This window comes from Bubalus kerabau, chromosome 5 (genome assembly GCF_029407905.1).
Source record: "Bubalus kerabau isolate K-KA32 ecotype Philippines breed swamp buffalo chromosome 5, PCC_UOA_SB_1v2, whole genome shotgun sequence".
NCBI classification, from domain to species: domain Eukaryota; kingdom Metazoa; phylum Chordata; class Mammalia; order Artiodactyla; family Bovidae; genus Bubalus; species Bubalus kerabau.
This window is the reverse complement of record NC_073628.1, coordinates 124,289,309-124,315,500: the sequence shown is the minus strand read 5'-3', so window position 1 is coordinate 124,315,500 and position 26,192 is coordinate 124,289,309. Positions and strand designations below refer to the sequence as shown.

At 39.0% G+C, this 26,192-nt stretch overlaps 1 long non-coding RNA gene across 4 annotated transcripts in view; it reads right to left on the bottom strand.

Moving 5' to 3' along the window:
- Nucleotides 1-25,344, bottom strand: part of LOC129653381 (uncharacterized) — a 34,382-nt gene extending 9,038 nt beyond the window's left edge. Inside the window, exons 1-4 of one of the 4 annotated variants that reach the window (XR_008715092.1) lie at nt 16,770-17,150; nt 6,017-6,053; nt 4,032-4,078; nt 2,749-2,877 (exon numbers count right to left, since the gene is read on the bottom strand). This is a non-coding gene — a long non-coding RNA (uncharacterized LOC129653381). Of the gene's footprint in view, nt 1-2,748; nt 2,878-4,031; nt 4,079-6,016; nt 6,054-16,769; nt 17,151-24,267 lie in introns of those variants that run through there. The other 3 variants (XR_008715093.1, XR_008715091.1, XR_008715090.1) reach the window with 3 other exon arrangements.
- Nucleotides 25,345-26,192: the final 848 nt, after the last annotated feature.

Below are 26,192 nucleotides of genomic sequence, written 5' to 3'. Positions count from 1 at the left end.
GTATTTTCACCTGGTTCCTGTTTATGGCATGACATTCCATAGAGATGGTGGAACTGAGGAAGGGAAAGCTAGTCATCTTTAGCTATAGCTCAGCTCCCCACTAGCAGCACAGAGCTCACACTGCCTTGACTCACCAGATAAAGCAAGCACAGTATGGCCTGTCTTCTACTCTAAGGCCTTTTAGAGGTGGTGAAGCTCTCAATATTAGGGGCAATGTTTATTGTGTGTTAGTCACTCAGTCATGTCTGACTCTTTGTGACCCCATGGACTGCAGCCCACCAGGCTCCCCTGTCCATGGAATTCTCCAGGCAAGAATCCTGGAGTGGGTTGCCATTTCCTTCTCCAAATGTTTATTACTGTTTTCATTAAATACAATACCTGAAATAAGGATATTTTTTCTTAGATGGTGCATTATGTATACCCACTATGTATATCCAGCATTTTTATGTTTAATCTGACATCATTTTCAGGACAGTTTCTAATTCTTCTAATTCTCAGTTAACTGAGTTTAGATGACATCTTTTCAAGGCAGTTATTCACCCAATTTTGCAAAACCAGCTTCTGCATTAACTGGTGACCTCACAGAGTACATAAAACACGCAGTGATAGTTGTGGCAGAATAAAGCCAATGGATTATTATTTAAAGTAGTTAATTTGATTAGATGCAATGTTTAGATATGCCCTATTTATTCGGAGAAGGCAATGGCACCCTTCTCCAGTTCTCTTGCCATCCCATGGACGGAGGAGCTTGGTGGGCTGCAGTCCATGGGGTCGCTAAGAGTCGGACATGACTGAACAACTTCACTTTCACTTTTCACTCTCATGATTTGGAGAAGGAAATGGCAACCCATTCCAGTGTTCTTGCCTGGAGAATCCCAGGGACGGGGGAACCTCGTGGGCTGCCGTCTATGGGGTCGCACAGAGTCGGACACGACTGAAGCGACTTAGCAGCAGCAGCCCTATTTATTAACAAATAAACTGCAAGTAATCAAGCATTTATCCCTAGAATATCTTGATAGACACACCAATATAGATAGAATGTGATGTTAATATTATTCTTTAAAGAATTGTATGTGTTCTTTACCCAGATATTTTCTTGGTCCAGTGACTTGAGTCTATCCAACTTTCTTTAGTCCTTATTTGTCAGCCTGTTCCACACAGAGATGCATGGGTGCTAAGTCACTTCAGTCGTGTTGACTCTTTGTGACCTTATGAACTGTAACCCGCCAGGCTCCTCTGGCGGTGGGATTTTCCAGACAAGAATACTGGAGTGGGTTGCCATGCCCTCCTCCAGGGGATCTTTCCTATCCAGGGATCAAACTTGAGTCTCTTATGTCTTTTGCATTGGCTAGAGAGTTCTTTACCAACACACAGTCATTCAGAATTTTACTTTTTTTAAAAAAAGCCCAAATCCACTCATACTATGATTTAATCTTATAATAAAGCATTTAGATAAATACATATTCCCAGAATCATACAATATGGTGACTATAAGATGCCTTGCTGTGCTGTGCGTAGTCACTCAGTCATGTCCAACTCTTTGCGACCACATGAACTGTAGCCCACCCAGCTCTTCTGTCCATGGGGATTCTCCAGGCAAGATAGTGCAGTGGGTTGCCAAGTACTCCTCTGGGGATCTTCCTAACCCAGGGATCGAACCCAAGTCCCCCACACTGCAGGCTGATTCTTTATCGTCTGAACCACCAGGGAAGGCCAAGTATACTAGAGTGGGTAGCCTATCCCTTTTCTACAGGATTTTCCCCAACCTGGGAATCGAACCAGGGTCTCCTGCATTGCAGGTGGCTTCTTTACCAGCTGAGCTACAGGGAAGCCCCATAAGATGCCTTCAAGAGCTTCTATTCTAAATCTTTCCATCAACAAGTGAGAAAAGTACAGAGAGCTGAGACCCTCAGATGGCCCAGCTTGAATAAGAATCAAGTCTTCTGATTCCTGGTCCAGTGTTTTTCCCATTAAACCATATTTTCCTGATAGTTACTAATTAACAGGGTTTGGATTAATTAAGAAATGGGAGTTACTTACTCTTGAATAAGAAAACTTATCTATCAGCATACGAGCAACCTAAGATGTGAGCAGAGGAAGAAGAACCCACAAAGAGGTGATGAATCACAAGGAATGAAGGCTGATGTGCAAACTCTATGAAGGAGAAAATTTGGGGAATGGCTAAAAACCCAGCTAGTCATGATTACTAACATGCAGAGAGATGGAAATAATTCAAACAATAAATTCTCTCATTAATGAAATATCTAGACTGAAAGTTTTGATTTCCACATGTTTGGGGTAAGATTATATCTGAACCAAAATATAAAAATTCACTTTCAGTGTCAACACAGGGGATCTTTCTCTTGGTTCAGTCCAACTCCGTAAGAGTAATAGGCCTACAGTGTACTCTATATATCACATCTGTTATATTATGTTTGCCACTAGAAAATTATTCCTGAGATTTTTAAAATATCAAATAAGACTTGTAAGCTTCAAAATAGTTTGCTAAGAATGGAAAATTATGCTAGCAATCCTTGTGTTGCCACTAATTTATTTCAAATTTAAATTTTATATTTATCAAAGTTACATATACACTGGAGAAGGAAATGGCAACCCACTCCAGTATTCTTGCCTGGGAAACCCCATGGACAGAGGAGCCTGCAATACATGGGGTTACAAAGAGTCAGACACGACTGAAGTGGCTTAGCATGCATATACACATAGTTTAATATTTCAAATAGTACAAACCATTATTTACTTTAAAAAGTTCCTTCTTTCCTGGTAGTTCAGTGGCTAAAACTCCGTGCTCCCAATGCAGAGGGCCTGGGTTCAATCCCTGGTCAGGAAACTATATCCCACATGCTGCAACTGAAGATCCTGCATGTTGCAACGAAAATCGAAGATTCTGTGTGTGGCAACTACCACCCAGTACAGCCAAATAAATACATTCATACATAATTTTTTAATAATCCCCTGACCCAGAACTGCAATCTAGAGGCAACTCTCTCAGTTCTTTTAGCTAATAGATATTAATATCATCTTTCAACAGTAAGTTTACATGTAACTCATAAATTTTCACGGAGAAGGCAATGGCACCCCACTCCAGTACTCTTGCCTGGAAAATCCCATGGGTGGAGGAGCCTGGTGGGCTGTAGTCCATGGGGTCTCTAAGAGTCGGACTCGACTGAGTGACTTCCCTTTCACTTTTCACTTTCATGCGTTGGAGAAGGAAATGGCAACCCACTCCAGTGTTCTTGCCTGGAGAATCTCAGGGACGGGGGAGCCTGGTGGGCTGCCGTCTGTGGAGTTGCACAGAGTTGGACACGACTGAAGTGACTTAGCAGCATAAATTTTCAAGACTGGGCATAAATAATTGTCTTCTCACTATAAAAATGCAGGATTTAACTTTCCTTCAACAATGTTGCACCCACCACCATCATATATAATCATATGTGTGTATATATATATATATTCTCTCTCCCCAATTCTCCAATATTGTTATATCTTAACTTTTGATTAGTTTATATTCAGTGTTTACAGTATTATTACTCTGCTTATCCTAATCACAGATGTGCTACTTTATTAGATAATTTTTTTCTCACATTTTAACATCTCTGAAGTCTGGATGTGCCTTTCATTTGTGGTTAGCCAGACAATATTCTGTTGTATTGTAGTTGCCATTGTGTATGTACAAGTCTGGTTGAAGAGATTCATAATGTTACCACTTCAGTTCGGTTTGTAAATGTCAGGCACTACACATGCTGAGTTTAATGGCCATACAAAACATCCTCAAACTATTACACTATGAATTGAATTAATGCACTAAGTTACTGTGTACCTAAAAAGAAAAAAAAACCCAGAGTAGTGGGGCATACATTTGTTATTAGTAAAGTAAATATCTCTCAATGGAAGAATGGTAACAATTCATTATTTTCATACATAGCATAACTAAGTTCTTCATGTAGATCTAAGAAAGATGCCTAAGGTAGAGAAACCGTGTTATGTTGGTTAATAAGAATATGGAAAGGTACCTTATCACAGCAATGCAAATGAAGACAGGAAAATACACCAATTCCATCTGTACAGAAGAAAACAGTTTCAAAGCAAAAAGAGATTAATGTCATTGATTAATACATCATGCAAGACTAACATTAAGTGATTTGTCATCATTTGATTACAGAGATTTTTCTTTCTTAGTAGTCTAAAATGTTGGTGCATTTTGTATTTATAGTCTAAGAGTCAACAAAATATGGAATGTAATATATTAATAATATAACTTTTGCACTAATCTATAATATTATGATTAATTACTTTTTGAATATGTTTTATTTTTTCATTTGTCTTGTTTTCTAAATGCTTGTCACAGATTCATCCACAACTTGTTCTCTAAAAGTATAAATCTCTGAAAGAAATCAAGATCAGGAATATTCCCAGTTTCATTTGATTAGCTCCAGTCTGAACTAGGTGCTCTGAGGTGTATTGTGCAGCTGATATCCTATAATCCTCCATCACTAGCATTCTAGGAAAGTTCTTTCTCCTTATATATATGTACCTCATACCATATCATTCATCTTGATTTATTTCCTCATTTTAGTATAACACATCCTCTAGTTAGTTCTGTGAAATAGATTCATAGGAGTCATATTTTTGGAGACCTTGCATGTCAAGAAATATCTTCAGGTGATACTTTGACAGGATATACAATTTCAGGTTGGAAGGCATTTACCCTCAATTTTTACAACATTATTCCAATTCTCTTCTAGCTTCTAGTGTTGTTATTGCTAACTCAAATGCTACTGACATCCTGTGTATGTGACTTGGCCCCCACCTTCCACTCTCTCAAAGCTTTATGATGTTCTCTTTGTCTCTAGTGTACTAAAAATTTATGGTGATCTCTCATAATGTAGATAAATCTATTTTCATCCATTTCTTGAGGCTCTTGGTGGGTTCATTCAATTAGTAATAGAAAATTTCATGAATTATTTTTCTGGTGATTTCTATTCCTTATGCTTGTTTATTTTCTCTTTCTGGAACTCCTATTACTTAAATACAGGAATTCCTAGATGGATTCAAACTTTTAAATTAAAAAAATTCTATGTCTTATCTTTATTAAGTTTTTCTACTTTATTAAACAATTTCCACTGTTTCATCTTTCTCCTTTACTTTTTATTTCTGCAATCATACTTTTAACTTCAAGTATTCTTTTACAGTTTCTGAATGTTCTTGTTTTATAGCATCATGTTCTTGTTTCATAGGTATAACTTCTCATATTTTTGAGGCTAATTTTTCTCCTCATAATTTTCTTCTCTATACATGGTCTCTATTTCCTCCAAATTCCTTTTTCAGTTATTTGGTCTGTCTTTCCAGTTAGAAGTTTTCCTCAGATATATCTGCTCATAATGGAGAACTAGAGAAAATGAATTGGAAGCTCTAAGAGAGTGAGGTTTCATGAATGATGGACTTCACTCTAAGATAATTTTGCTTGGCCTTGTCATTCCTGGATGCTGTATGTACTTTGGAGTCTGTGCTCTTTTAGGCTAGACAGATTACTCAGAGAAGGGATTCCAGTCTCCTGCCTCATTTCTGGCATTTTGGAAGCCTATTGAGGGGCTAAATTTGAGATTCTCCCCTTTTTATAATCCATTCTAATCATCTTGTTTTTAGAGGTTACTCTTTCCCTCAGCTGTGCTGGTGTTCCCCAGTCCAGAGTTCCCTGGGTTCACCCCTCCAGAAAAAAATACCTTCCCTTCATATTGTGGTGTGAGGAATGGAGAAGGGCGCAATTGCCAATATAAGAATACTGATCTGGGGCCTAACTGATTTTTTAACAGCCTTGTGAGCAATTCCGGTCTCAGTCCCACCTACACTTTCACTTCCAAAGACCCTTGTACTCCTGAGCCTTTTGTGGTTTGGAAGTTCAAATCCAGTTGCTTCTGTGCTTTTTTCACTGCTAGTTTTCATGTCTAATATCTGTCCATTGCCTTTCCAACTTCCAATATTGTGTTGTCGTTGTTACCTGCTCTCACATTCTCTTTGTTCTTGATGATCTATGCCTTTAAAAAAAAAAAACCTTTATTTTTATTTTAGCATCATTTTAGGAGGAAGATGTGGTAATCACAAATGTTCAGTTCATCAACTAGCTGAATCCCCCTGTCTCCCATTAAACTGTGATAGAAATATGATGTCTTTCTCCAAATCACCCATATAATGAAAACTTAAGGCATTAGAAATAAGTTTTGTCACAAAAATTTGTTAAACAACATTGGTAACAGAGAAGTGCTCATATAAAAAGGATTTTACATACCTGTTGCTCTAGTAACAGGAAAGAAAGTACATTATAGATGCAATGAAGACATTCTCTAGAGATGCAAAAAGACATCAACTGCTTATAAAGTGAAAGTGAAGTTGCTCAGTAGTGTCCGACCCTTTGCAATCCCTCCATCCATGGGATTTTCCAGTCAAGAGTACTGGAGTGGGTTGTCATTTCCTTCTCCAAAGGATCTTCCCAACTCGAGTCAACTGTTTATATTGACTAGTAAATGAGGAAAAGTAAAAGTTTTTCCTCTTGTCTATGTCCTCTGAGCTCTAGTTAAACATTTTCATAACTAGATATATTAATAATTGGTTTTCTGTCACTACTACTGGAGAAAGGCCCTCAGCAAGAGAAAATGGTCAGGATTAGGAAGCTGAGTCTCAACAGCAAATCCAAGTGCAGCGCCAGTCAAGTTTGGATCACGTGGATGATTCGGGCCCATGGATTTTCAGTGATGACTGTTTCCCCACAGCGTGCCACCCTGCCCCTGCTGTGTAGCAGTCCACATGCTTCCAAGGGCACAGGCTCCACTGAAATCTCCAAAGATGTAAGCAAGTTAAGGCAATCCGATCCCTGGGTCACTCAGTGACCCAGGCCTTAAGACCATGGCATTCTGCTGGCCACAAGGACTGGCACTAAGCTCGGATCACTTACCTGCTAACTGAAGAAAGCATTCCTTCTCCTGGGGCATTTTCAAGAAAGCAAATAGCCTGGCTGTTTTGGCAGCCTCTCTAGGCCTGTCAAGAAAGCCAGCTTTGGACTGAACACAACACACTGGACGGCCAGAGCAGAGAGCCAAACATTTAGACTCTTGATAAACAAACCCAGAAGCCCGACTACCTCCCTATTTTCTACTGTATATGGGTCAGTAAACACCCTTATTTTTAAAGTTGGTTGAATTTGAGTTTTCTTTACTAATAAATATGATCGCATGCCTGCATTTCTAGATTGCCTAACCACTATTATATAGTTCATTATGAAAAAAACAAAATGCTTCTGAGCTTGTCCACACTCACTTATCTATAAAGATAGTATAAAAAAGGTTCTGATATTAAAATTCAAATCTTGACAAAATGCATTTATGGCATGGGTTTATTTGCAGTTAAGTGAACTTATATTCACAAATTATCTTTACTAGATGAAACAATAAGTATATTTACATGTTTTTGTCTTTGCCTAGAGAAAGCATTTCCCTGCCCCAGGCTCCTCTTGACTAGTACTAACAGTTCTGCTTGGGCAAAACTTTTAGAAGGCATTTACTATACCCTCAGAATGAGAACTGTCAAGGCATAAGCATTAGAAAACTAGGAAATGATCATCATATTTCAACAAAACATTTTATTTACATTAAGAAAACATATACCCATGAGAATCACACCACCTCAAGATTTACTTGAAAGCATTTTTGATCTTTGTTGTCCCAAAGATTAATGTATTATTGATTAAATAACACTAGGATAAAGCAGCTCAAATTTTAGCTCTCCTAGTGCTTGAATAATGCAGACATTTATAGAAAATAAAACCAGATAATCGAGGCAACCAAATATATTTTGCAAATTTAATTATTTGATGGACTATCTTCAGTAATTTAAGTGTCAATTTTGCCTTTTAGTTTGTGTAGTGTAATAACAAAATGAGGACAAAATAATTATAAACACATAAAACAGAATAATTCCAAGGGCACAGTCCTTATCATTCTTCTTGTCTTTATCCACACTCACTATCTTGGTGATCATATCCAGGTTCATGGCTTTACATAACATCTGTACATGAATTATGACCTGCTTTAAAACCTCACCCTTGACCTCTCTCCAATCTCACAACTTCTGTCTCCAAATACCTCTTTGACATCTCCATCTGGATGTCTCATAGTTTAAGCTCAGCACATCCAAAACAACTCTTGCTCTTCCCCCTCAAAATCTGTTTGACTTGTCTTCCCTATCTTAGTGGAAGACAACTCCATCTTTCCAGTGGCTCAGGACAAAACACCGAGTCACCCTTGACTCATCTCTTTCTCCCAAACACCACATTCTAACTTATCAATAATCTTTCCTGTTGGCTCTCACTTTAAAACATACCCAGAATCTGATGACATCTCTCTACCACGAATTCTATTAGCCTATGCAAAGTCACTGTCACCTCTTGATTGGATCATGGCAATAGCTCCTGACTTGGAAACTTGCTCCCACCTTTATCTTGTAACTTCAAGATAACTCCTTTTAAATGTTAAGTTACATCATGTCACTACTCCCCTCAAAATCACCCAAGGCTTTCTATTTTTACTCAGCATGAAAAACAGCACCTTCACAATGACCTCTATGAATAGCCCTCTACTTCCTCTGTGATCTCATGTCTTTCTATATGTCCCCCTCTTATCACTCAGTTCCGGCTATACTGGGCAGAGCCTCACCTTAGACAGGCTTTCTTCCCTATTCTCTTCCACTTTCCTTCTAGATCATCAAGAGGTCATATTTGAGTGAAACCCACCCTAGGGATCCTATTTAAAATCACAAGCCCTCTGTCTGCAATCATCTGTTCCAATTTCCTGCCACAATTTTTTTTTCTACTTTTTCTTGGCAATGATCAGTAACATTCTCTGCAAGTTACTTAATTATCATGTTTATTGTCTCTCTCTCCTGCCAGAAGATAAGTGCCTTGTGTTTAGGGATCTTGGTTCATCCACTTGCTTATCTCAAACACTGTGATCAGTGCCTGAAACACAGTGAACATTCAATACATATTTCCTGAATAAATGAATAAATAAATAGGAAAGGTAGACAGCTATTCATTCTTATTTGTTGACGACAAAAATGGAACAATATTAAGACTGAAATTAGACCTTTTTCATCTTTATAAAGTGTTGAAAGTGTTAGTTGCTCAATCATGTCCAACTCTTTGTGATTCCAAGGACTGTAACCCACCAGGCCCCCCAATCCATGGAATTCTCCAGGCAAGAATACTCGAGTGGGTAACCACTCCCTTCTCCAGGGGATCTTCTCAATCCTTGTCTCCTGCATTGCAGGCAGTTTCTTTACTGTCTGCACCACCAGGGAAGCTCATTTTCTTTATAAAGGGCTTTACAATTTGTGTTGTTTATTATCCATTTATGGAAATGTGGATGTTTTTTGAAAATACACATTGATGCATGTAATACCTAGTACCAATAGAAACACATTAATAAAGATACTTTAGCATCTGATATACCCACATATCTTCCTCAGTGATCAATGCAAAGAAACAGAGGAAAACAATATAATGGGAAAGACTAGAGATCTCTTCAAGACAATTAGAGATACCAAGGGAACTTTTCATGCAAAGATGGACACAATAAAGGACAGAAATGGTATGGACCTAAAAGAAGCAGAGGATATTAAGAAGAGGTGGCAAGAATATACAGAAGAGCCATACAAAAAAAGATCTTCATGACCCAGATAATCATGATGGTGTGATCACTCACCTAGAGCCAGACATCCTGGAATGCGAAGTCAAGTGGGCCTTAGGAAGCATCACTATGAACAAAGCTAGTGGAGGTGATAGAATTCCAGTTGAGCTATTTCAAATCCTAAAAGATGATGTTGTGAAAGTGCTACACTCAGTATGCCAGCAAATTTGGAAAACTCAGCAGTGGCCACAGGACTGGAAAAGGTCAGTTTTCATTCCAATCTCAAAGAAAGGCAATGCCAAAGAATTCTCAAACTACCGCACAGTTGCACTCATCTCACACACTAGCAATGCTAGTGTGTGCCCAAAATTCTCCAAGCCAGGCTTCAACAGTACATGAACGGTGAACTTCCAGATGTTCAAGCTGGTTTTAGAAAAGGCAGAGGTACCAGAGATCAAATTGCCAACATCCACTGGATCATCGAAAAAGCAAGAGGGTTTCAGAAAACATCTATTTCTGCTTTATTGACTATGCCAAAGCCTTTGACTGTGCTGATCACAACAAACTGTGGAAAATTCTTCAAGAGATGGGAATACCAGAACACCTGACCTGCCTCCTGAGAAATCTGTAGGCAGGTCAGGAAGCAACAGTTAGAACTGGACATGGAACAACAGATTGGTTCCAAATAGGAAAAGCAGTACGTCAAGGCTGTATATTTTCACCCTGCTTATTTAACTTATATGCAGAGAACATCATGAGAAATGCTGGACTGGATGAAACACAAGCTGGAATCAAGATTGCTGGTAGAAATATCAATAACCTCAGATATGCAAATGACACCACACTTGTGGCAGAAAGTGAAGAAGAACTAAAGAGCCTCTTGATGAAAGTGAAAGAGGAGAGTGAAAAGTTTGGCTTAAAACTCAACATTCAGAAAACTAAGTTCATGGCACCTGGTCCCATCACTTCATGGCAAATAGATGGGGAAACAGTGAGAGACTTTGTTTTGGGGGCTCCAAAATCTCTGCAGATGGTGACTGCAGCCATGAAATTAAAAGATGCCTGCTCCTTGGAAGAAAAGTTATGACCAATCTAGACAGCATATTAAAAGCAGAGACATTACTTTGCCAACAAACTTTCATCTAGTCAAAGTTATGGTTTTTTCCAGTAGTCATGTATGGATATGAGATCTGGACTCTAAAGAAAGCTGAGTGCCAAAGAATTGATACTTTTGAACTGTGGTGTTGGAGAAGACTCTTGAGAGTCCCTTGGACTGCAAGGAGATCCAACTAGTCCATCCTAAAGGAAATCAGTCCTGGATATTCATTGGAAAGACTGGTGCTGAAGCTCAGACTCCAATACTTTGGCCACCTGATGCGAAGAACTGACTCATCTGAAAAGACCCTGATGCTGGGAAAGACTGAAGGCGGGAGGAGAAGCGGATGACAGAGGATGAGATGGTTGAATGGCATCATCAACTCAATGGACATGAGTTTGAGCATGCTCCAGGAGTTGGTGATGGATAGGGAGGCCTGGCATACTACAGTCCATGGGGTTGCAAAGAGTTGGACAGGACTGAGCGACTGAACTGAACTGAACACCCGTATATCACACATGTCTGCAGATTTCACAGCTTGCCTATGGGTTCCAACCCCAACACATGTCTCTCACTGGCCCTAACTCAGTCCAGGCTGATACCATGGCCACATCCTTGGCTGGCTCTTATCTTAAGATGAAGTTTATTTGTCCTCTAATTTTTACTCCCCAAATTCTAAACCTACAAAAAGGTTTAAAAATAGCACAATGAACATCATATACCCCTTTGCCTAGTGTTGCCAGTTCTTGACCGTTTGTCACATTTCCTTTCTTTTTCATTTATAGTTGAATTTTTTTCCTGAACTATTTGATAGCAATTTTCTGGTGTCATGGCACTTTACCTCCAAACATTTAAATCAAGCATCGCTTAAGGATAAAGACATATCCTATATGTCCACAATAAATGAATCATACTCCAGGAATTCAACATTATTACCCACTATAGTCCATATTGAAATTTCCTCAGTTTCCCAATAATGTTGTTTATGGTCTTGTTTTTTATGTTTAGGATATAACCGTAGATGGTGCATTATATTTAGACACCATGTACCTAAGACAGTTCCTACTGCCTCTTTCCTTCTCCCAGTGTCTTCCTCTCCTCCCTCCCCTTCTGTTTCTCCTTCTCTGTCTGTGATGTCACTGACATTTCAACAGCATTCAAGCCAATCATTTCCTCATTACTGGATTCAGGTTAAAGATTTTCAGCAAAACCTTTCCTTTAAAATTAAGCTTTTGATGCATGTTTTGATAGTCATGCGAGTATCAGTGCAATGAACTGGTTACAAGCCTAGTCCACGCGGCCAGATGTAAGGGGTGGTGGTTAAATCTAGCTCTACCACTCATGTACTGTGAGAAATGTTTAGTAGTTTTTTGCTCCAGCTCCCCTATTAGATGGAGATGGTCCTTCTACTCATACTGCCATGTAGATTAAACAGTTTAGTGTATGAGGTGAAAGTCGCTCAGTCGTGTCCGACAGTGTGCGACCGCATGGACTATATAGTCCAGGGAATTCTCCAGGCCAGAATACTGGAGTGGGTAGCCGTTCCCTTCTCCAGGAGATCTTCCCAACACAGGGATCGAACCCAGGTCTCTCACATTGCAAGCGAATTCTTTACCAGCTGAACCACAAGGGAAGCCCAAGAATACTGGAGTGGGTAGCCTATCCCTTCTCCAGGGGATCCTCCCGACCCAGGAATCTAACAGGGGTCTCCTGCATTGCAGGCGGATTCTTTACCGACTGAGCTATCAGGGAAGTCCCCAGTTTAGTATATGGGAAACACTTAAAACAGTACCTGGCATTTGGTAAATGCTTTGCGTTAGATCTATAGTTTACAAACAATGTGGACTGATTTCCAGTTAGTGGCTGAGAGGAGAACACAGGATAACTATGAAAGTCCTAGCTTAAAATTAACTAAGTCCCATTATTGTTTTTAGAAGTTCAGAGTGTTTTCACCTCATCCCCTCTTGACAAACGGCATTGGTTGGAAATTCAAAACGGAGAGGGACGGTGTCGGCCCTGTGCAACCCAGGGAAATGGTTCCGAGGTGAGCGGTCATGCTCTGACGCGCCTCTAGAGGGCAGCAGAGGCACTAGCCGCTCCCGGCTCGTTGGAAATGAATTCCCAGTTGACTCAGTCCATAAACAGGGTTGGCTTTACCCCTAAGAGAATAAAGAGGTGTGCGATCCGTTACTTGGGAGATGAAGCAAATAACCACTAGTAATACCAACGTACATTATCATTCTGGTTAGAAAGCCAACCTTAGATTTAACTGTTTCTGAAGACTAAATATATCACACCAGAGCAAACGCCTCATCCAAACCATGGTAACATGAAACTCACTAGATCTGGTTCCAGCAGTTTAATTCTTAGCAAGCAGCTGAGTGTTGAGAGTGACTCTGATATAATTGTTGCCAGTGCCAGCTCCCATGGCCAGGGAATACCACCCTGTCCCAGCAGAACACACGCACGGTAGCTATCTCTTCTTTGGTATCTAAACACAGGTACAGAGGTTTTTCTACTTCCTGTCAACTTTGAGACCTTACAGGGAACGTTCCTATTGGGATTCAAGTGTTCTCCTATAGCTGAGTTATTACCAAGTGCCGAAATAGACATCTCCTAAAAATTTTTTCTGTGCGTCCTTGGTACATCAGTGGTGGTCAGCCTGCCTGCCAAGGCAGGAGGCTCAGATTCCATCCCTGGGTTGGGAAGATCCCCTGGAGGAGCGAATGGCAACCCACTCCAATATTTTTCCCTGGGAAATCCCGTGAGCAGGGGAGTCTAGCAGGCTACAGTCCACGGGGTCACAAAAGAGTTGGACATGAGTTAGTGACTAAACAACTACAAAAATTTTTTTCAGAGTATTCAAAATTAGATTAAACTACAAATAAATAATTATCAGCAACATGGTTAGCACATTCTCAACATTTCAGATGGGCAGTACGGGTCGCTGGTAAGATCATGGACTATGAAAGCAGATAACCTGGGTGTGGATCCCAGCTCCACAACTACTAGCCATGTGGTCTTGAACAAGTTAATCTCTCTGTACCTCAGTTTCCTCTTCTGTAAAATGGGGAGAATGATAGTACCTACTTCATAGAGTTGCTAGGAAGATTTAAGGAGTTAATATGTGTAAAACTCTTCAAACAGGCCCTTGTACTTAGTAAGCACCATAGAAGTGTTAGCTTTTATTATCTAGAGTCTCAGAATCCTTGGCAAGTGCTCAAGCTTTCCCTGCCTTATTTTTGCCTTCTGGATAACCATGGTGGCACTGCAGCAATTAGGATTAGGATCAATGGGTCCTAATGTGGACAATGTGGATCAATGCATCTACAGAGCATTGCTCCGCATGAGTGAGGGACAGTCACTCAGTCGTGTCCGACTCTTTGCGACCCCATGGACTGTAGCCTGCCAGGCTCCTTTGTCCATGGAATTCCCCGGCAAGAATACTGGAGTGGGTAGCCATTCCCTTCTCCAGGGGATCTTCCGACCCAGGGATCGAACCCAGGTCTCCCACATTGCAGGCAGATTCTTTACCATCTGAGCCACCCTGCAAAAAAAAAAGGAGCATTCTTCCTTTCAACTAAAACACACAGGAAAAAACTGGACAATTCCTGCACTTCCTAAGCCTTCCCCATTTAAGGGCCCTTGATCCATCTACTTCCTTTCAGCATAGCCCTGCGTTATCCTCTCTGGACCAGCAAGGTGCCCGCTGATTTTCTGGATGCAGGTGGGGTGATCACTTGTTTCTCTCTGATCACCTGCTTCAGCACTGCCATTCTAACCTCGTAGGGAGAATACTTGATTGGTCAGCCACCACTATGCCCAAGCTTTCCTCCTCTTTTAACCCAGTCGAAAGAGATAGACGTGTATTACACATATTTCCCCCTATTAAAAATATTATACATATTTCCCCATATTAAAATGAAACGAGTTCCTTTAGTAAAAATAAAATGAACTCCTTTAAAATTAAAAAAAAAGAGTTAAAAAATATTTCAGAAAACAGGTATTGTTATACTAAAACAACAACAACAAAAAATCACTTGAGTGATTTGGAGGGAAAATAAATGTTGTTTAACAAATAGGAGATTAAGAAGATGATGAATATATAGAAAATAGGATCAGCATTTTTAAACTGACATTATCTTATGTAAAAACAGGGCTGTGTGAATACGTCTTGTTAAGAAAGACTTGTGGAATCATTTTTTACATAATTCTCTGAGAACTGGGTGGGTTCCAGTGTTTAGAGTGGTGTCAGAGCAGTGCAAACATGCCAACTGTCTAATTTTCTAGTCTGTTCTCTAAGCTTTTCCTAGGCTTGGGGGGTTGGGTATCTGAAGCTTAGTTCAACAGAGTATTAATGATTGCTCCTCAGACATACTTTCAGTGTTTTTGAAACCAAATAAAATCAAAATAATTTATGCTCCATAGTCCATTGTGAAAACTGTAGAAAAGTTGAATACTATAAAGGTTTGATCCTTCCATTGTGACACAGTGGTTTAAACACATCGCATTTGGAGTCAAACAGCATGGTTTCAAACCCAGCTATTTCACTTATAAGCTTTGAGATCTTGGGCAAGACTCAGTGGTCTCGACAGTCACATATCTCAAAACATGTGAAAGTCACTCATTCGTGTCTGACTCTCTGTGACCCCATGGACTGTAGCCCTCCAGGCTCCTCTGTCCATGGAATTCTCCAGGCAAGAATACTGGACTGGGGAGCCAGTCCCTTCTCCAGGGATCTCCTGATCCTAGGAGACCAGGGATCAAATCCAAGTCTCCTGCATTACAGGCAGGATTTTTACCATCTGTGCCACCAGGGAAGCCCTCAGAACACATACATACCTTGTTTTATTGTGCTTTGTTTTACTGTACTCCGCAGATATTGTTTTTTGTTTAACAAATGGAAGGTTTGTGACAACCCTTCATCAAGCAAGTCTACTAGCACCATTTTCCACCAGAGTTACTTTTTAATTAAAGTATGTACATTGTCTTTTTCAACATAATGCTGTTGCACACATAAAAGACTACAGTACAGTGTAAAAATCACTGTAGACAGTGACTGCAGCCATGGAATTAAAAGACACTTGCTCCTTGGAAGAAAAGTTATGACCAACCTAGACAGCTTATTAAAAAGCAGAGACATTACTTGCCAACAAAGGTCTGTCTAGTCAAGGCTATGGTTTTTCCAGTGGTCATGTATGGATGTGAGAGTTGGACTCTAAAGAAAGCTGAGTGCCAAAGAATTGATACTTTTGAGCTGTGGTGTTGGAGAAGACTCTTGAGAGTAGCTTGGACAGCAAGGAGATCCAACCAGTCCATCCTAAAGGAAATCAGTCCTGGATGTTTATTGGAAGGAGTGATGCTGAAGCTGAAACTCCAATACTTTAGCCACCTGATGTGAAAAGTTGACTCATTTCAAAAGACCCTGATGCTGGGAAAGTCTGAAGGTGGGAGGAGAAGGGGACAACAGAGGATGAGATGGTTGGATGGCATCCCCAACTCGGTGGACATGAGTAAACTCGGGGAGTTGGTGAGGGACAGGGAGGCCTGGCGTCCTACAGTCCATGGGGTCACAAAGAGTCAGACATGACTGAGTGACTGAGCTGAACTGAACTGAGAGTGTAAAAATAACTTTTATATGCACTGGGAAACAAAAAAATTTGTGTGACTCACTTTGTTGCTGTATTCGCTCTCTTGCAATGGTCTGAAACTGAACCCACCACATCTCCGAGGTATGCCTGTACCTACAGGTATGCCTGTACCTACCTGTAGCAGATGATGTAGATGTTTCTGACTCATCGCCTTCAGTAAGCAACCGATGCTCTTCTTTCATGGATTTCCCCCTCCACCCCACAATTCTTGCCACTTCTGCTGGTTTTTAACCAATGACTCTGGGGGAGGATGGAAGCCAAGCTCCCCCTTCTAGCCTATGCCCCAGCATTGCCCCTGAAGGACTTTGGCTTGAGATGCAGCCTTACCTGGCTCAACTCCCCTTCCGTGACCTGCTTCCCCCGCTCCATACTGGTCTCTTCTCGGGCCAACTCAGGGATAAATCCCTTGCATTTTAACCTCATCTCAGCATCTGCTTCTGGGGACACAGGACTTCATATTTAGCCCTCTTAGAGTTTAGAAAGGATAGAGGAGGATAAACACTTAAAACAGCATCTGGCTTATAGGAAGTGCTGTCTGAGTTTTAGCTATTGTTCTCATCTGAGGTTGAACCTATAGTAGCAAGGAGAACCGAGGGAGTCATACAAGGACTTCAAACAAACATAAAGCCACAAACACACAACCTCTTGAGAATTGTTGAGGGAACTGAATAATCCACATGACTGCTTTCATTTGCATCACTGGTTGCACCCCTGGCCTTAATTACAAGGGAATAAGTGCTTCTGGCTGAGTTGTAATATAAAGAGGCTGCCACTGTGTGCTCCCATGAGACCCACCACAGGCATTCAATTTAGCTAATAAGTATGGATACTGAAGACTTGAACGTTCTCTCTCCCATGTGCTACTTTTTTTTCTTTATAAGTGAAAAGTCTTTGGTTCGTCCTTTAACTGGGTTTCATGGAGTAGTTTCAAGGTTGCTTGTTTGAAGGTAAGCAGCAGGAGTCTTAAGAACTTAATTTTAAGAAATTCAAAGAGAAAAGGATGCACTTTGTTCCTTGAGTTTCTTAAACCTATATTTCATATCCTTTCATAGTAATTTGTCTTTTATGGATAAAATATACACAAATCACTTAGGAAAAAAGGCATCTGAAATGACCTTGGGAGGCCAAGTTCTTCTGTTTTTAAATGGCAGACACAGGGTATATTATTAAGATTTCTATATGGTAGCATTTCTAGCACAGCTCAGTAAGAGCATTTACCATTTCTTTATTATTCAGTTCAAATATAAGGGCAAAGAAAGTTACTCATAGGATTTCTTTTTTTTTTTATGGTTTTCATTTATCAGCTCCTAGGGAAAAAAAAAACTGGTATAGGCAAAATCCCAACATGATAAAACCAGAACTAAAGTAATAGTGGTTGGGGGGAAACTCTAAGTGAATTATTATGATCCTGGGTCCTAGAAAAAATTATTCTTCTCCGGTTCTCTCATCTGACCCCACTACAGTCTGGCTTTTGTCCACTTCACAGCACTTGAGCCATTAATGATCTCTTCCAGGACAAATGGAACGTTCGCTCTTCTACCCTTATTCACTTTAATCTATTTGTTGCCTTTGTTCGACTCAACACTATCTTCCTCCTCCTCCATAAGCCTCTCTTCTCCTAATTTTATCTGATCCTTTAGTATTTTCTTTCTTTTCTATTTTATTATATATTTTAAAAATAAAAATGAAAACGACAATTAGAGGTCGAAGGAAAAAAAGCACCCCCAACCCAAATACTGTTATTTCATTGGATTCCTCGGGGTTTTTTTAAATTGGTTTTCACATACCAGGTATAGGATTTTGTAACCTTTTTCTACAAGATGTTTTATTTTAATTACTTCACGTTGTCATATAATCTCCATAACCTCCACCCTTAATTCCTTTGAATAATTGCATCTCTTGACTCGCTCCTCTCCCCAACAAATCTGCTGATAAGCCAAAAAGTACTTTATGGCCCACATTCTCCTTTTACATTCAAGTCTCCCTTTTGTTTTAATGATATGAATACTATTAAGGAAACAAAACTCCAGTGTCTCACGGAAATATTTGTACCAAAATGCTATTTATTCTGAAAGTTAATCCAGCAATTTAGATCAAAGATGTATTCTTCTGAAGTGCCTAAAATATATCTTTCCTCTAAATAATTCCCAGGATTTGTTCAGCGTTCCCAGAAAAGTGACAGGTAGGCACAGGCACTTAATTAGTAGTTTTCAACAAGATTAGCATTTTCCAAATTCTGCTCCAGATAAAATCAGTGAAATACTAGTAGATGTGCTATATTAAAAAGAGGGAGGGAATGGGAGGGATCTCCATTATTAAAAGAAAAAAAAAAATCGTAAAAAAATTTTTACAGGGTCTTCCTTACTGTGAGAATTTTCAGAGTCTTTACTACATTAATCCCAGCACTTAGCACAGTTGGTAGGTGACCAATAAAAAAGCAATAAATATTTGCTTAATATGTGAATGTGCATTGTGAATCTCCAAGAAATAATACTACATGTAACAAGTAAATTGGTAAAAGAAAGCAATTTATTTATTTGAGATATTTAAACAACTATTTAAAAGATTGTTTATGGTGGGATTGTTTAACTAAAAACAACCAACAAACCTAACGTCCATCAACTTAGAGGCTGGCTGAATGAATTATGGTGCAGTAAAAGACCATGTAGCCATTACAAATTATAATATAGGTTAATATTTATTGACACTAAAAGATGTCAATGACATGTGAGAAAAAGTAGATTCTAGAACACTATGAAATTTTGTATGCTATCTGTCTAAATAGGTAGATATATACATGTATATAGTAATTATTTTTGGTTGGTGCAATTATATATGATTTTCCCTTTGTATTTTATATTTTTATTTTTGATTATTATTTCTTGTGCAACCAATACATCTATTTAGTCCAAAGAAGAAACAATAGAATTATTTCAATATTTAAGCAATAAATAAATATAAGCTGCATTGATTGAATGGAATTACACAGCACTCAGGGGCCATCGGTATAAAACTGCAAATAGTAAACCAACCTTTAGAAAACTTTTCCAAGCTGAATGCTTTCATCACAAAATTATTTTTAAATATTTCATCACAAAATATTTTTTAAATTATTTAAACAAATTTGTTATTATTACCATTAATAACAAAATTAATGGTAAAACTTATACTGGTAAGTATAATGGTATAACTTATTTATACTGTCTAATACTTCTTTGCATCTCAGTTCTTAGTGTTACTTGACTATCTAAAAAACAACTTTGAGCATCTTGGGAGCCAAAGACAGCATCTGCAGCCAGGATTGGACTGACTCTCACCTTGTTAACTATCCCTGTGACCAGGATCTGTAATGACTTTAGCCTCAATTTCCTGGACACTAGAATAAGGCTTAGGGACCAAATGGTATGTAGCACTCCTTTAGCCAAAACTTAATGGTTTTACCTAAGATGTCTCGTCTTAATTGTAATGAGATTTTTGGAAAGTAAATGAAATGCAGGGAGTGCTATACAGTGATTTATTTTTCTATCCTCTTTACATATGGTGAACATTATAATAATAAATCATCAAATAAATATATACATATATTTTTATATCAGTTCCATGCAGTGTTATCAAAGGTCTTATAAATTTGTATGTACTTTACCCAGCAATTTTACTTTTAGGATTTATCCTAATGAATTATTCAAGAATATATATATATAAATTTAACTTGATAAAGATGCTCATTTCAACATTATAATGGGGGGGGGAGGCATTAACAGTATCCAACAAGGAACTAGTTAAATGGATTGCTGTATATCATAGAAAATCACAATAGTCATTAAATGATGGAGAAAAATATTTGTCATAGAAAGAGATTTACAACACATTTTTAAGTTGAAAAAAGGTTATAAAATAGCATTTATAATGTGATCCCATATGTTTGTTGTAAAATATGTATATGTTCATAAACAAAGGTATGGAAAGGTCTACAACAAAAATTTTACCTGGCAATCAGTGGGTTTATATGTGTCTTCTAAACTTTATAAAGTCAATATATATTGTTTATGGAACAATACAATCAGTGGATTTAGGGATTTTTTCCCACAGTTTATTCTAAGGACTCTGGATAACATAAATAAATCACTTATTGTCCAAAAAAAAAAAAATATGATTCAATAGAACTGTATCAGTAAATCCTTGCTTAAAATGGTAATGTTAAATGGTATAATCATCAAAGATGCCTAACCACTTTTCCAAAAATAATAAAACTGTAATAAGGACAGAAATGAATTTTTTACTGCCCTTGAAAAATGATAGTTTCAACTGCACATGGCCTGATATTTCTTGATCCCCAGTAATCTGAAAATTAAATGGTGCAGATCATCACCAAGGTCCATGACCAAGAGGAAAATAAAGGAAACCAAGGTGTCATGATTCTGAATACCTATAATTGGGTTATTTGAAGACTCACCATTTTCCACACTAAGGAATAATTCCAAGTAGTCTCTGTAAACTGTAAAGTCCTTCTTAACATTCACACCTCTAAATTTCAGAAAATAGTATGATTTATTTAAAAGGTGATGGGATCCCCAGAAGGCTGACAATTTTTACTTTGCCTAAATATTCTATCATTTATAGCCGCCATCATTTTAAAAGAAAAGATATTCTAAACTTGAAAAGATCCTAATCTCAGATTTTTTTTAAAGTCCTTCAAGAAAAGTCCCTTTAGCTTTACAAATATAAGCAGTACCTTGCTGGTGTTTGTCTCATTGTGCTGGCAAAGCCTTTAGCAGGTACTAGCACTGCTTTTTTAAGTCTGTTACCTAGTCAAGAGGTCTCTGTTTAAAAAAAGAAAACAGGGTACAACACTGTGTGTATTTGGTCACTATTCAGAAGGTTGCTGAGAAGCAGTTCAGAGGATTTAAGAAAGTGAACTGTTTAACATTATTCAGGAAAGGACAATGTTTTTTTCCTGTTGAATTTCATTTAAATAACGGTACACTGAAACTAAAATGAACTTAATCATTTTTCTTCCTGTTTCCCAAACATCATTCATGTGTTGTGTTTTCAAGTTTTGTCATATTTGCAGAACACCTCCACTATTATTTATTTTATGTTTTTCCTCTCAACCTCTTTCCTCGGCAGTAATACCTAGGAAATCAAAGGTTTGGTGGGTAAGTGTACACTTTTAACCATTCTACCATTTAAAGGATCTTGCGTATTTGTCTCCACAAACACACACAAAGTCTAACTTCCTCATTTCACTGAGGAGCAGCGTGTTAAATAATGTCCTTTTTAACTTATGTGTTTATGGTCTTCCTTGAAGAGGATGGCAGAGCTGTTGATGGATTTGAAAAACAGTAGCAATGCATAGGAGATTCTGTTCATGGCCCATCAGCTTAATTGTCTGTAATATACTTGTGTAATTTTACAGATGTTGCAAGTTACCTATCTCTCCTATTACCAATTTCAATTTTTTTTTTTTAACAGTTCTTAAATGGCTCAACACTCTCTACCTTGTATTATTCACTTATCCAGTAAATATTTCTTGGGCACCCACTTTGTGTCTGACACTTCCAGGGCAAAGCAGTGAGTGGGCAAAACAGACCACGTTCCTTACCTTTGGGAGGCTCACACTCTAGTAGACTTTTGCAGCTCTCTAAGGATATGGCATGTTTCCTCTTCTAGATTCTAAGTCCTTGGAGGACAAGATCTGGCTCTAATTTAACTCTGACTCCTATGTAGCACACAAGAGGGCCTTTGCACTGCTATCAGGAAATAACTGAACAATGAAAGTCTCCTTAGCCCTTCAGTTTATTTATACTTTGGCCCTAAGAACCACACCAATCATTTTCCCTTTTTTCCACTTAACCTGTCCTTTTTTCAGTTTTTAATTTTCCTGATTTCAGTTTATAAAATTCTGAAGATGAGGAAAAAACAGAGAGAGAACTTGTGGTGAAGGAAAACTAGCAAGTGACGCAAGCAAAAAAAATGAACATTTCACCTGTTGCATTCAAAGTGCTCTATTTCAGAAATATGTCAGTGAAATAAATGCCTGAATGTTTAAATTTTCATAGAAAGAAGCGTTTAAAATATATTTGATAAAAATTTTTGAGCAGTATATATTTTCCAAAATCATTCAAAAACCTATTGGGGTCTTAAATTTGCTGTATTTAAAAATACTATTGTATACATTTATTTTTTTATCAAGCAAAGTCATAAATCCTCTCTTCCCAGCTTAAAAAAAAATACATTGTATTTACCTTAAATTTGCATGATTTAATAAACATTTAATGTTACTAATTGTTCAACCTTAATAGGAAAGAAAACTAAACCAAAGATTTTTTCAAAGTATTGTCACTGCTCACAATTGAGATGATGACAGTCCCTTTTGCAGATTCTTCTTCAGGAATTCAATTCACAGTGATTGACCTTTTTCCTTTCAATCTTTTCTTCCCTCTTATTAAAAAAAAATAAACCATACTGATGTATTCAAATTCTGTGTAAAGATGAAGCCTATAAAAGGGGCAGACTCAGGCTTTAAGGCATTAAATATCATATTTCATCTCTCTTTTTTGTGGAACTCTTCTGCCTTCACCTAAATCAGTGGCGACTTTACAGGTTGCACAAAGCCCTGGAACTCGGGCTCCAGGTGAGTCACTCAAGGTCATGTGCCTTTGGCAGCAAAGTCAAGTTCTGTACCCAGCACCCCTCCCCCACTGCCTCCCCCCAAATAAGAAAGTTGCTAATAGTTCTCAGCAAGACCTCTAAGTGTGTAAAACCTCTAAACTCAGTTACCTGTTACCGTCAATACTTTTTTCAAGTGGGGAAAAAAAGGTAGCAAGACTTTCTAGAGATAAAGAAAAAAGCTGACAAGTCTAGATCAGAACCAACTATGTCAGTAATGGGATTTTTCTTGGGTTTTTGCTGCCTTTTTAAAAAATTTATTCGATTGAATATATATAGTTGATTTCCAGTGGTGTGTTAATTTCTGCTGTACAGCAAAGGGATTCAGTTTTTTATATACATATATATATTCTTTTTCATATTCTTTTCCATTATGGTTTATCATAAGAGATTAAATATAGTCCCCTGTGTTATACAGTAGGTCCTTGTTGTTTCTCCATTCAATATATAATAGTTTGCATCTTCTAACCCCAAACTCCCAATCTACCCCTTTTGGGGGGCTGCCTTTTCATTCAATTTTTAGCATCTAGTCAGAATCACTGTATTGCCTGCATCATGAGGACAAACCCAGCTTAACCTCCCCGCCCCCCGGCTCCCCAACTCCCCCCTCGCCCCACCCCACACCCCCCGCCCCCACCGGCCTCTTTTTCTTTCTTTTTCACTCCAGATACAAGAGAACATGATTGGTAGTTTGAGACCTGATCCATCTGACTCTCAAATAGTTGGTTATTTTTCTCTGGCTCTCTTTCTGCTTCTTATTCTGGAGAAACCCTGCCTCTAGTAAAAATGATGCAGTGTGACTGAGGCGCCAGTGTTTGGACTGTAAATTATGCATTTGGACGCTTTTGCTGCACTCCAGCCTGGAAACAGAGGTTGATTTCTATTGAGTCCACACCTTTGCTTGCCAGTGAGAAATACATGGGTGCCTCTGGCTGTCTGCTTTGTAAACACTCCAAGTCAATACATACGATTCTATTCACTCAGAAAATGTGTCAGAATTTAACACATAACAAGCATTAACACTACAAACAAATATGATACAGAGTGTCTTCTTTTAAGGACCTTTTAACTTACATGGGGTTATATACAAAGTTGTTGATTATATATATAAAGTTGTTGATTATATGTCAAGAAGTACAGATAGATAAAGACTTACCTTAGGAAATGGAAATCATTATGGGCAGAAATGTTTGGAGATGGCTTCTCAGAACAGATAGAACTCAAGCTGAGTATGACAGTCAGAGGTAGAGTTTTTAAAGCCAGAAAGAAGAGCTTGTCCTTGATGCAACATCCGGTAAGGAGCAACTGAACGTTCTTCAACAGAAAAAGCAATTTTTTTGAGATGTGTTTGACAGCAGTAACCAAGGCACACAGAATAGGGAGAGACCATAGATGAAGCTCATCTATAAATGCACAGAACATTTAAAGAAACTGGAACAGAGTTTGTTAGGAGCCTTCATTTTCCCCGGGTGGTAGAAATGTCTTATCAGTTTTGGGGGTGGGGTCTTGCGTTTGGGTGGCACCATGATGTTAAGGCAAGATGTGCTTAGCAGGGGTAAAAACCCCTGGTCCTTGGTTATCTCTCTTTTGAATCCTCTTGAACCTATGGGGTTCTTACTGCGTTATTCCATTCCTTCAGGGTGCAGCCTGGGAGGAAACAAACATGCATGCCCCCTTCACAAACACTCCAACTTCCCTCTGGCTTTCTTTCCAATTCTCCCTCTTACTTCCTGGGCAGAGGCCTTGCTCCTACATCACCTCAGATTTGCTATGACTGGAGCGAGCTCTGAGTTTCCTGAGATCCTAGGCTTCTGGAGTCCAAGAGTTTTCTCAGTCCTACTCTGCAATATCATTTCATCTCTGAGTCAGTGCCGCCGACTGAGTGGTGACGGAAGGGGTTCAGAAGGAAATGCAGAGCTGTGTATGATCTTTGGCTGCCTACTGCTATTGTAATAATCCAGCAATAAAGCCATCAGCAAGGAGTGGCATAGGAGTGGCATAAGAATAGAAATGAAGTGAGATTAAAAAAGAAATAGTGGAAAAGAAGAAATAACAAGATCTTGTTTGTGGCGTACTCACAGGACGTAAATGAACTTGAGGGATTGAATGCAACTGATGTCAGCTGTCATCAGGCAGATTTTTCCATGGCTCAAATTCCCCTTTCACCTTTCCCTTCATGCACTATTAGCACCAGGTCCTGTTAATTAAAAGTTCTCCAAACCCGTATCTCTTCTTTCCGTTATTGCCCTTGTTCATGCCAGCAACATCTTTCTCTGGGCTATCGACTGCATTACACTTCTTATTTCTCTCTCTGTCCTCACCCTCCTGTAATGTATCCTTGATTCGGCCATGCAAATGACCTTAAGCAACAATTGAATCATGCTTGCCAAACTTTTCTGGCTCGGTAGTACCATACAGGGCATCTAACTCCTAGGCACACAGCTTTATAGAACCTTTATAGAAACTTTATAGAACCTTTCATCATTGGGCCACTCCTGCTGGTCCCGCTTTACCTAAGGTCTCCTTCCTAAGGCTGCAGGTTGGGCCAAGCAGGAAGGCAGCGAGGCACAGTGGTCCAGGGCACAGACTTGTTACACACAGACTGCTTTGAGTCCTCACCCCGCTGTTCACTTGAACAAGTTATTTATAGTGATCTTTCACCTATAAAATGTTGTTAGGAGGATTAGGTGAGACTTTATTTTAAAAGTGCACTTAGTACATAGCCAGAACTATGCAAGCATCTGCAGTAAGATAAAAATACCTCCCCAGACTGTCAAGGTCTCTCCTACCCCAGTGAATTTACACCTTCAGGTTCTTAATCCCATTTGTGGGGGCCTCTCTTTCCCTTGGTCAATTTTCAGTCTTCCTTCTGAAAGCGAAAGTGTTAGTCGATCAGTCGTGTCCAACTCTGCAACCCCATGGACTATAGCCCACCAGGCTCCTCTGTCCATGAGATTCTCCAGGCAAGAATACTGGAGTGGGTTGCCATTCCCTTCTCCAGGGGTTCTTCCCAACCCAGGGCTCGAACCCAGGTCTCCTGCACTGCAGGTGGATTCTTTACCATCTGAGCTACCAGGGAGG